Raw genomic sequence first — 8,470 nt, forward strand, 5'->3', positions numbered from 1 at the left:
TTGCAGATTCATCAGATTAATTCAAGCTACATGGAAAACACATTTATCCAAACCAAGTATGATTAAGAACTAGGAAATATAGCACTTGTATATGTTTCTCATGTATTACGTGCAGCCAAATTCAATTTATTTCTCACATGGTATATAATAACAGAATGCAGCCAGAACAATTGGACATCGCATTGCAGAATTGAACCATCCAGTTAAGTAAACACCACAACAAATGAACCAAATATTAACTGAGCACCACATTGTACAATATAACATACTCCTAATAGAGGATCAGACGGTTAACCAAACCAAGCATGCTTAACAACTTGGAAATATAGCAATTGTATTTGTTTCTCGTGTATTTAGTACAGCCAGATTCGATTTATTTCTCACATGGTATACAATAATAGAATGCAGCCACAACAATTGGACATCACATTGTAGAATTGAACCAAACAGTTAACTAAACACCACAACACAAATGAACCAAACGTTAAATGAGCACCACATTGCACAATGTATAACCAAACCAAGCATGCTTGACAACTTGGAAATATAGCAATTGTATTCGTTTCTCATGTATTTTGTAAAGATAAATTCGATTTATTTCTCACATGGAAGACAATACAAAATTGTAGCCTGAAGAATTGAACATCACATTTGTAGAATTGAACCAAACAGTTAACTGAACACCACATCGCATGACATATAGAACATATACTCTAGAGCAGAAGATTCCATGGTAAAAGTAGATAGCACAATTCACTAGAATTTGTTAAGGAAAAGCAGTAGCTAGCAAACTGAACATGGGTCCTTATAGTGAGCTAATAAGACAAGCTACTCCTCGTTGTCGGAGATATCGATGATGATTGGCTCCTTGGACATGGAAGAGGGTGAGGCCTCCGCTTCGTGGGTTCCCTCGTCGTAGTGGTGAGTTGCCTGAGCCGCTCCGGGCACCAATTGCTAGCTCTCGAGATGAGGTAAGCACGTGCACGCCGAGAAAACACCTCGTAGTCTTCGTCGAAGGCAGCGACGGTGGCCTCGAGAAAATGCCACAAACTATCATTTAAAGCAGCCAACCGCGTCGCGACATTGGCGCGCCAGGCGTCGACGGTGGCCTCGACGGAGAGGTGCTCCTCCAAGATCTGGGGGTCAGCACGAATGGCAGCCATCGCGACCTCATCCGCGCATGCGGCCGCGATTTGCTTCTCCGCTGCCAAATGCTCCTTGAGATCCTGACTATACTGCGTGCACCATGGCTTAGGGCGGCGCTTATTTAGTGGAGGGGTCGGCGATTTGGCTGGAAGGTGTCGCGCTCGCGTCGGCGGTCGGGGCATGTGGGATGTGGAAGGAGGAGGAGGATGGGGGTCGGGTGTGGATTACCTGCCTGGATAGGCGAGGCCGAGCAGCGTGAAGGAGGGTCGCCAGCGAGGAGGCGGCGCTGCAAGCAAGGAGTGAAGGTTTAACTTGGAAAGGAAGGCGGAAACAGGGGAAATGTGGCTTTTGGTAAGGGGGAGGGACGGGGAGGTAGATATTTCCGTGGAAGCCAAAAATTTGGAATCGTTTCAGCAAAAAAATTGGCGCGCAAAGTGTCATCACACATGGTCCCTTATTCAGAACTGTGTACAATATGTGAACATCACAAACGATTCAGATAGCTTAACCCATGTGTGATGAGTTTTGACGTCAAAAATTTTGGTTCAAATTTCCATGGTAACAGTGGTCATCCACGTCATTGCATAATTTGGGTACACAAAGGAGACTACAGCACACCCACACTTCTTAATCGAGCAAGTTCAGCAATTAAACGGAGCTAGCTGGCCTAAACATTACTCTAACAAATTAAAGACTGGCACTCTTAATTAAACAAAACAAAGAGTACTACTACGGCTGGTGCTCGTCGATCTCCGCCGCTGCCTCCATGTCCAGCTCGCGCCCGACGGTCTCCTGGGGAAGGTGAAAGTGCAACTATCCCTGGGTGGTTTTGGTAATTCCTAACAACATATAGCTCATTGAGCTAATGCTATTTCAAGATAAACATTTCAGGAAAGCTCAACGATTGGCATGGCATGGATGAGAAAAGTGGATCCCTCAAAATGCTAAGGACAAAATATTGGCTCAAGCTCAAAGCACAAGACTCTACATTTTTCATTTTAAGTGATCCAAGATCACATTGAGTCCATAGGAAAAGCCAATACTATCAAGAGGGGTGAGGTGTTGCTTAATGAGTTTCTTGCTCAAAGTGCTTACTGATATGCTCCAAAAACCCTCAACTACTTTCTCACATCGACATATGTCCCAAACCAAAAGTCAAACTCGGCCCCACCGAAACTGTCTATCCGGAGCCACCGAGTTCAATTGACATAGCCACTGCCAGAAACCCTAGTCTTTTCGGTCTCACCGATAGGGATCTCGGTCTCACTGAGATGGGATTGTAATCTCTCTGTTTCCCTTCGTAACATTTCGGTCAAACTGAGATGAGCGATCGGTCCCACCGAGATTGCAATGCAAACTCTCTGTTTCTCTTTCGTAATGTTTCGGTCTAACCGAGATGAGCGAATCGGTCCCACCGGGTTTGCCTGACCAACTCTCTGTTTGTCTATTACCAAAATCGGTCTCACCGAGTTTGTGTAATCGGTCTCACCGATATTACGTTATGCCCTAACCCTAACGAAATCGGTCTCACCGAGTTGACATGTCGGTCCCACCGAAAATCCTAATGGTCACATTATGAACTAAATCGGTTTGACCGAGTTTAACGATTCGGTCCCACCGAGTTTGGTAAATTGTGTGTAACGGTTAGATTTATTGTGGAGGCTATATATACCCCTCCACCCACTCTTCATTCGTGGAGAGAGCCATCAGAACATGCCTACATTTCCAACATACATTTTCTGAGAGAGAACCACCTACACTTGTGTTGAGGTCAAGATATTCCATTCCAACCACATAAATCTTGATCTCTAGCCTTCCCCAAGTTGCTTTCCACTCAAATCATCTTTCTACCAAATCCAATCCTATGAGAGAGATTTGAGTGTTGGGGAGACTATCATTTGAAGCACAAGAGCAAGGAGTTCATCATCAACACACCATTTGTTACTTCTTGGAGAGTGGTGTCTCCTAGATTGTCTAGGTGTCACTTGGGAGCCTCCGTCAAGATTGTGGAGTTGAACCAAGGAGTTTGTAAGGGAAAGGAGATCGCCTACTTCGTGAAGATCTACTCGAGTGAGGCAAGTCCTTCATGGGCGACGGCCATGGTGGGATAGACAAGGTTGCTTCTTCATGGACCCTTCGTGGGTGGAGCCCTTCGTGGACTCGCGCAACCATTACCCTTCGTGGGTTGAAGTCTCCATCGACGTGGATGTACGATAGCACCACCTATCAGAACCACAGATAAAAAAAATCTCCGTGTCAACATTGCGTTTGCTCCCTCAGTCTCCTCCCTTTACCTTCATATGCAATTGTTTTACTTTCCACTGCTATACTCTTAGAATTGCATGTGTAGGTTGATTGCTTGACTTGTGCTAAGTTACTAAAATCTGACAAGAACTAAAATTGGGAAAAGGCTAGATTTTTAATTGGTCAAGTAGTCTAATCACCCCCCTCCCTAGACATACTTTCGATCCTACAAGTGGTATCAGAGCTTTGGTCTCCATTTGCTTTGATTTCCATAGCTTTTGGTGATCATAGCCTTGGTTTCACAACCTAGGAGAGTATGGCGTCTAGTGAGGGAAATTACCACCGTAGAGGTCCTTACTTTGATGGTACAAATTTTGCTAGTTGGAAGCATAAGATGAAAATGCATATTCTTGGACATAACCCGGCCGTTTCGGCTATTGTGTGTATTGGCTTGCAAGGTGAATTCTTTGATGGGAGAGAACCAAACCGTGAAGCTACCACAGAGGAGTTAAAGATGCTGCAATACAATGCTCAAGCTTGTGATATTCTCTTCAACGGATTGTGCCCTGAAGAATTCAACAAAATCAGCCATCTTGAGAATGCAAAGGAAATTTGGGATACTTTGATAGATATGCACGAAGGTACCGACTCCGTCAAGGAATCCAAATTGGATGTGCTTCAAAGTCAACTTGACAAGTTCATAATGAAGGATGGTGAAGGCGTCGCTGAAATGTACTCTAGGCTTGCTCTCATCACAAATGAGATTGTCGGCTTAGGAAGTGAAGAGATGACCGACAGATTCATCATCAAGAAGATCCTAAGAGCCTTGGATGGAAAATTTGATACCGTGTGCACATTGATCCAAATGATGCCCAATTACAAAGATCTCAAGCCAACGGAAGTCATTGGAAGGATTGTTGCTCATGAGATGTCACTCAAGGATAAGGAAGAGCTTCATAACAAGTCAAGCGGTGCTTACAAAGCCTCATGTGAAGCTCCCACATCATCAAGTGAGAAACAAACCTTCAATGAAGAATTGAGCGTAATGGTGAAGAACTTCAACAACTTCTACAAAAGTAGAAGCAAGGAAAGAAGTTCCAAGTCAAGGTCCTACAATGACAAAAGATCTTCTAGTCGTGAGCGTAATTGCTACAATTGTGGAAAAGCCGGACACTATTCCAATGAGTGTACGGCTCCCTACAAAAGAAGAGAAGATTCTCCCAAAAGAAGGAGTAGAAGAGAAGAATCACCATCAAGAGAAAGAAGGAGTAGAGATGATCGTTATGAACGAAGACCCTCTCGGAGAAGCAAGGACTCGGAAAGGAAGGATAAGTCATCAAGAAGCTACACAAAAAGAAGACATCAAGCTCATGTTGGTGAATGGGTATCCGGCTCCGACTCCGACAATCACTCCAAAAGAAGTTATCACTCCGACTCTGAATATACTCAAGATGAAGGTGTTGCCGGACTAGCACTTGTGACAACCAACTCCTACGACATATTTGAATCACCAAATGAAGGAAGTGGGAGATGCTTCATGGCTAAAGGTCCAAAGGTAACACACCCCGAGTATGTTGATTTCAATAGTGATGAAGATGATTTGCTAGGAGATGATGATTTACTTGTTGACAACTCTAGTTATGAAAACTATGATGAATGTGCTATTAATCATGCTAATCAAGATAAAACGAATGATGATGATAAGAAGGAGATTGAGTGTCTAACTAAAGAACTAAACACTCTTAAGTTAGCTCATGAAACTACCTTGGAAGATCATCGAGAACTTTTAAAGACTCATGAGAAGCTACGCTTTGAAAAGCTCAACCTTGAGCAAGAGCATGAGTTTTTAAAGGCGATCAATGATGATCTTCGCAAGAAAAGTTCTTCTTACGTTGCCAAGCTTTTACTTTTGTCTACTTACATGCCACAAGTTAAATCTAACAACAAGAACAAGAAAGATTCTTCATCTAGTAGTAACAACAATCATGCTAAATCCAATAATGTTGCTTCTAGTAGTTCTCTTGATTCCACTAATTATTCTCTTAGCCAAGTTACACTTGAGCAAGAAAATAGCTTATTGAAGGGAATTATAGAGAAAGGTGTTTACAAGAGCCTTGTCGGAAGTAAGCAATTTGAGGAAATTTTACGCAAGCAAGGAAGACACTGGAAGAATCAAGGGTTGGTTTTGAACGAAAGTTCAATGCCAATGGAGTTGAGTGGGAAGAAGATCAATACCCCAAGACGAAGTTTGTTCCTCAACAAGAGAAGTATGATCCTACTTCTTTCAAAGGAACACAAGCTCAAGATGATCTTCCACCACAAGAGCACAAGCAAAAAGGCAAGGACAAGCTTCAAGAGGAAATTGATGCATTTGAAGAAGCACCTAAGGCCTTAGTCAAGTGGGTTCCTAAAACTACATCAAGTTCTACTTCATCAAGTACGACTACAACTCCAAGGATTCCCATCAAGATGGTGTGGATCCCGAAGAAGAAGAACTAGAGAGTTCTTGAGGGTGACTCCGCCAACATACTTCACTCTTATCATTTTGGCAATGACAAGTGCAAACAACTTCCACATCTTGCACTCGTCCAAGGAGTCACAAACCCTCTTGTTGGTAAGACAAGGGACAAGGTAACCTAGTGCTTTCATGGACAACATCTTGTGTATACATCACTCTATGTCTATGGATATCCTTGCTTGTTTCTTGTGGGACTAACCCGTGTAGGTATTGAAAGTCCAACTCATTCCAGTGGATCACTCCGAATGATCTACATCAACTTTGAGCATCCACATCTTCAACACCTACATGAAGTCATCATCGATAAAACCCAAGGTTAGTTCATCCCTCTTAGGAGGGATATCACATCTAGGGGGAGCCTTACTCTAAAATTGAGCTAAAGCAACTCTAATGGTGTGAGCACAACAATGCTTTATGTAAAAGTGGTAACCCCACTTGGGCTTAAACGATGAGTATGACCTATGATCAAATGTTCTCATTTGACTCCTAAGTCAATATACTCATATATAGATGACCCAGTCATCACCAATTGCTTGATAGATGCTAGAGTGTTTGTGCATGCCTTGTCACATATTTCATTTGCCATTTTAATTGTGTGAGCATGTTGAATGCATATTTTTCTCATTCGAGGACATCCATTTGTTGCTTTGATTGTTTGGCTTTTTCTCTTTTGCCAAATGGATGGACAAGAATGCCTAAGAACTTCCTCTAGCTATCTATGCTTTCCTCATCTCAAACTCTATTCATGCTACATCACAAAGTTTGATCAAGTCAGATTCGAACCACTCTGTGTGAGGAGCACTCGGAGTCCACGATTCGTCATAGACTTAAACTTCCAAAACGTCTTTGTGCATTTCGGTCTGACCGATACATCCTTTTTGGTCCTACTAAGATCACTAAGTTGATCTAGGTTTTCAATCTCGGTGCAACCGATTAGAACCTTTCGGTCACACCGAGTTGCAGTAACTGCGTGCAGTTTTGCATCTCGGTGCCACCGAGTTGTTCCACTCGGTCACACCGACAGGGTCAGGTTATATATACCGACGGGTCAAATTTTCGAAAAAAATTCGAAAACCTTCACCCGCGCGTAACCTGCTCTGCCTCTTCGGGTCTCCGGATCGTCTTCTCGCCGCCAGCGACCTCCCGCCGCTGGTCTCTGCCGCCGTCAATGGCAATCTGCTCCACCGTTGCCGCTGTAGCGAACACTCGCCGCTCTAGGGTAAGTGTTCGACCCCTTGTGTTGTCTTTTTCACTCCAATTCCTAGCACAAGGACAATGCCACGTTTCTTGCCATGATTGAGATTGATCCATCCAGCAAAAACTTCCTTAGGTCTAGATTGATTTGAAAATTTTAGGGTTAGCTCTCCGCAGAACTCATCTCGAACCGACCGAACCGTAGAAATCGGTCTCACCGATTCGTCCTTGGCCATTGCACATGCGCTTTTCGGTCTGACCGAAACGTGCAAATTGGTGTGACCGAGTTCAGAATTCTGTGAAACCCTAGCAATCTCGGTGCCACCAAACAGTGACTCGGCCCTACCGAGTTCACTAGTTTAGGTTCCAAGTGTTGCTTCGGTATCACCGAGTTTGTCAATTCGGTAGCTCCGAGATCACTTCTGTGGAGAACTAAAACTAAGCTTTTTGACTCAATTATTTTGCAAAACCTCTGTTTTGTGATGCTCATCTACTCTACCTCATCTACAACCTATTCACAGGGTCTGCTGTCAGTGAGCTTGAAGAGATGTCTGATCAAAGTGATAGTCAGAACAAGTCTGAAGAGTAGGTTCAGTTGAGTGAGGGCAGTAGTCCCTCAGGGAGCTATGATGAGGGCAGCAGGAGCACACCTAGTAACTTGCCCAAGGCAGCTACCAGGACAAGGAAGAAGAAAACCTCATATTCTGAAGATGAGGATTATGTGGCTATTGAGGATGAGGCCACTTCAAGAAAGAAGGTGCTGAAGAAGGAATATAGCACTGCTGCTGCAACAAAGCCTAGAATGAAAACAAAGGCTCTAGCAAGAAGAGTTCCAATGTCAAAAGCCAGAGCCTCTACTGCTGAAGCTTCCAAGCCAAAGAAAGTTGCCACAGGTGAAACTATGAAGTTCACCATTGAATCAGAAGATGGTGAAGCAGCAGGTGATGGTAAGAAGAAGAAGAAGAGAGCAAGAACCACTACTGCCAGAGTTCTTGGCAAGCCCTCAATGAAGAGAGACTCTGAAAGAGAAGAGGAAGAACAAGAGGATGCTGCACCAGCACCCAAAGCTGAGAAGCTCATGGGAGATGCAACCAGATCAGGGGCTGCTCCATCTAAGCCCAAAGCTGCTCCAAAGGCTGCTGCTCCAGCTCAGAAGCCTAAACCCAAGAGGAACACAAGTAGTATTCCTGCTGAGGAGAAGAACAAGGCCCCAGTGCCTGAAGCTGCTGAAGAAGAAGATGATTCATTTGTTTTGAGAAAGCTGAAGCCCAAGATCCCTGACCACAATGATGCACATCCTATTGCAGAAAACATGAAAATCAGGAAGGATTCAGGACTGAGATTGTGGAGACAGTCTGATCCATATGC

The sequence above is a fragment of the Aegilops tauschii genome, chromosome 1 (assembly GCF_002575655.3).
Source record: "Aegilops tauschii subsp. strangulata cultivar AL8/78 chromosome 1, Aet v6.0, whole genome shotgun sequence".
In the NCBI taxonomy this organism is placed as follows: domain Eukaryota; kingdom Viridiplantae; phylum Streptophyta; class Magnoliopsida; order Poales; family Poaceae; genus Aegilops; species Aegilops tauschii.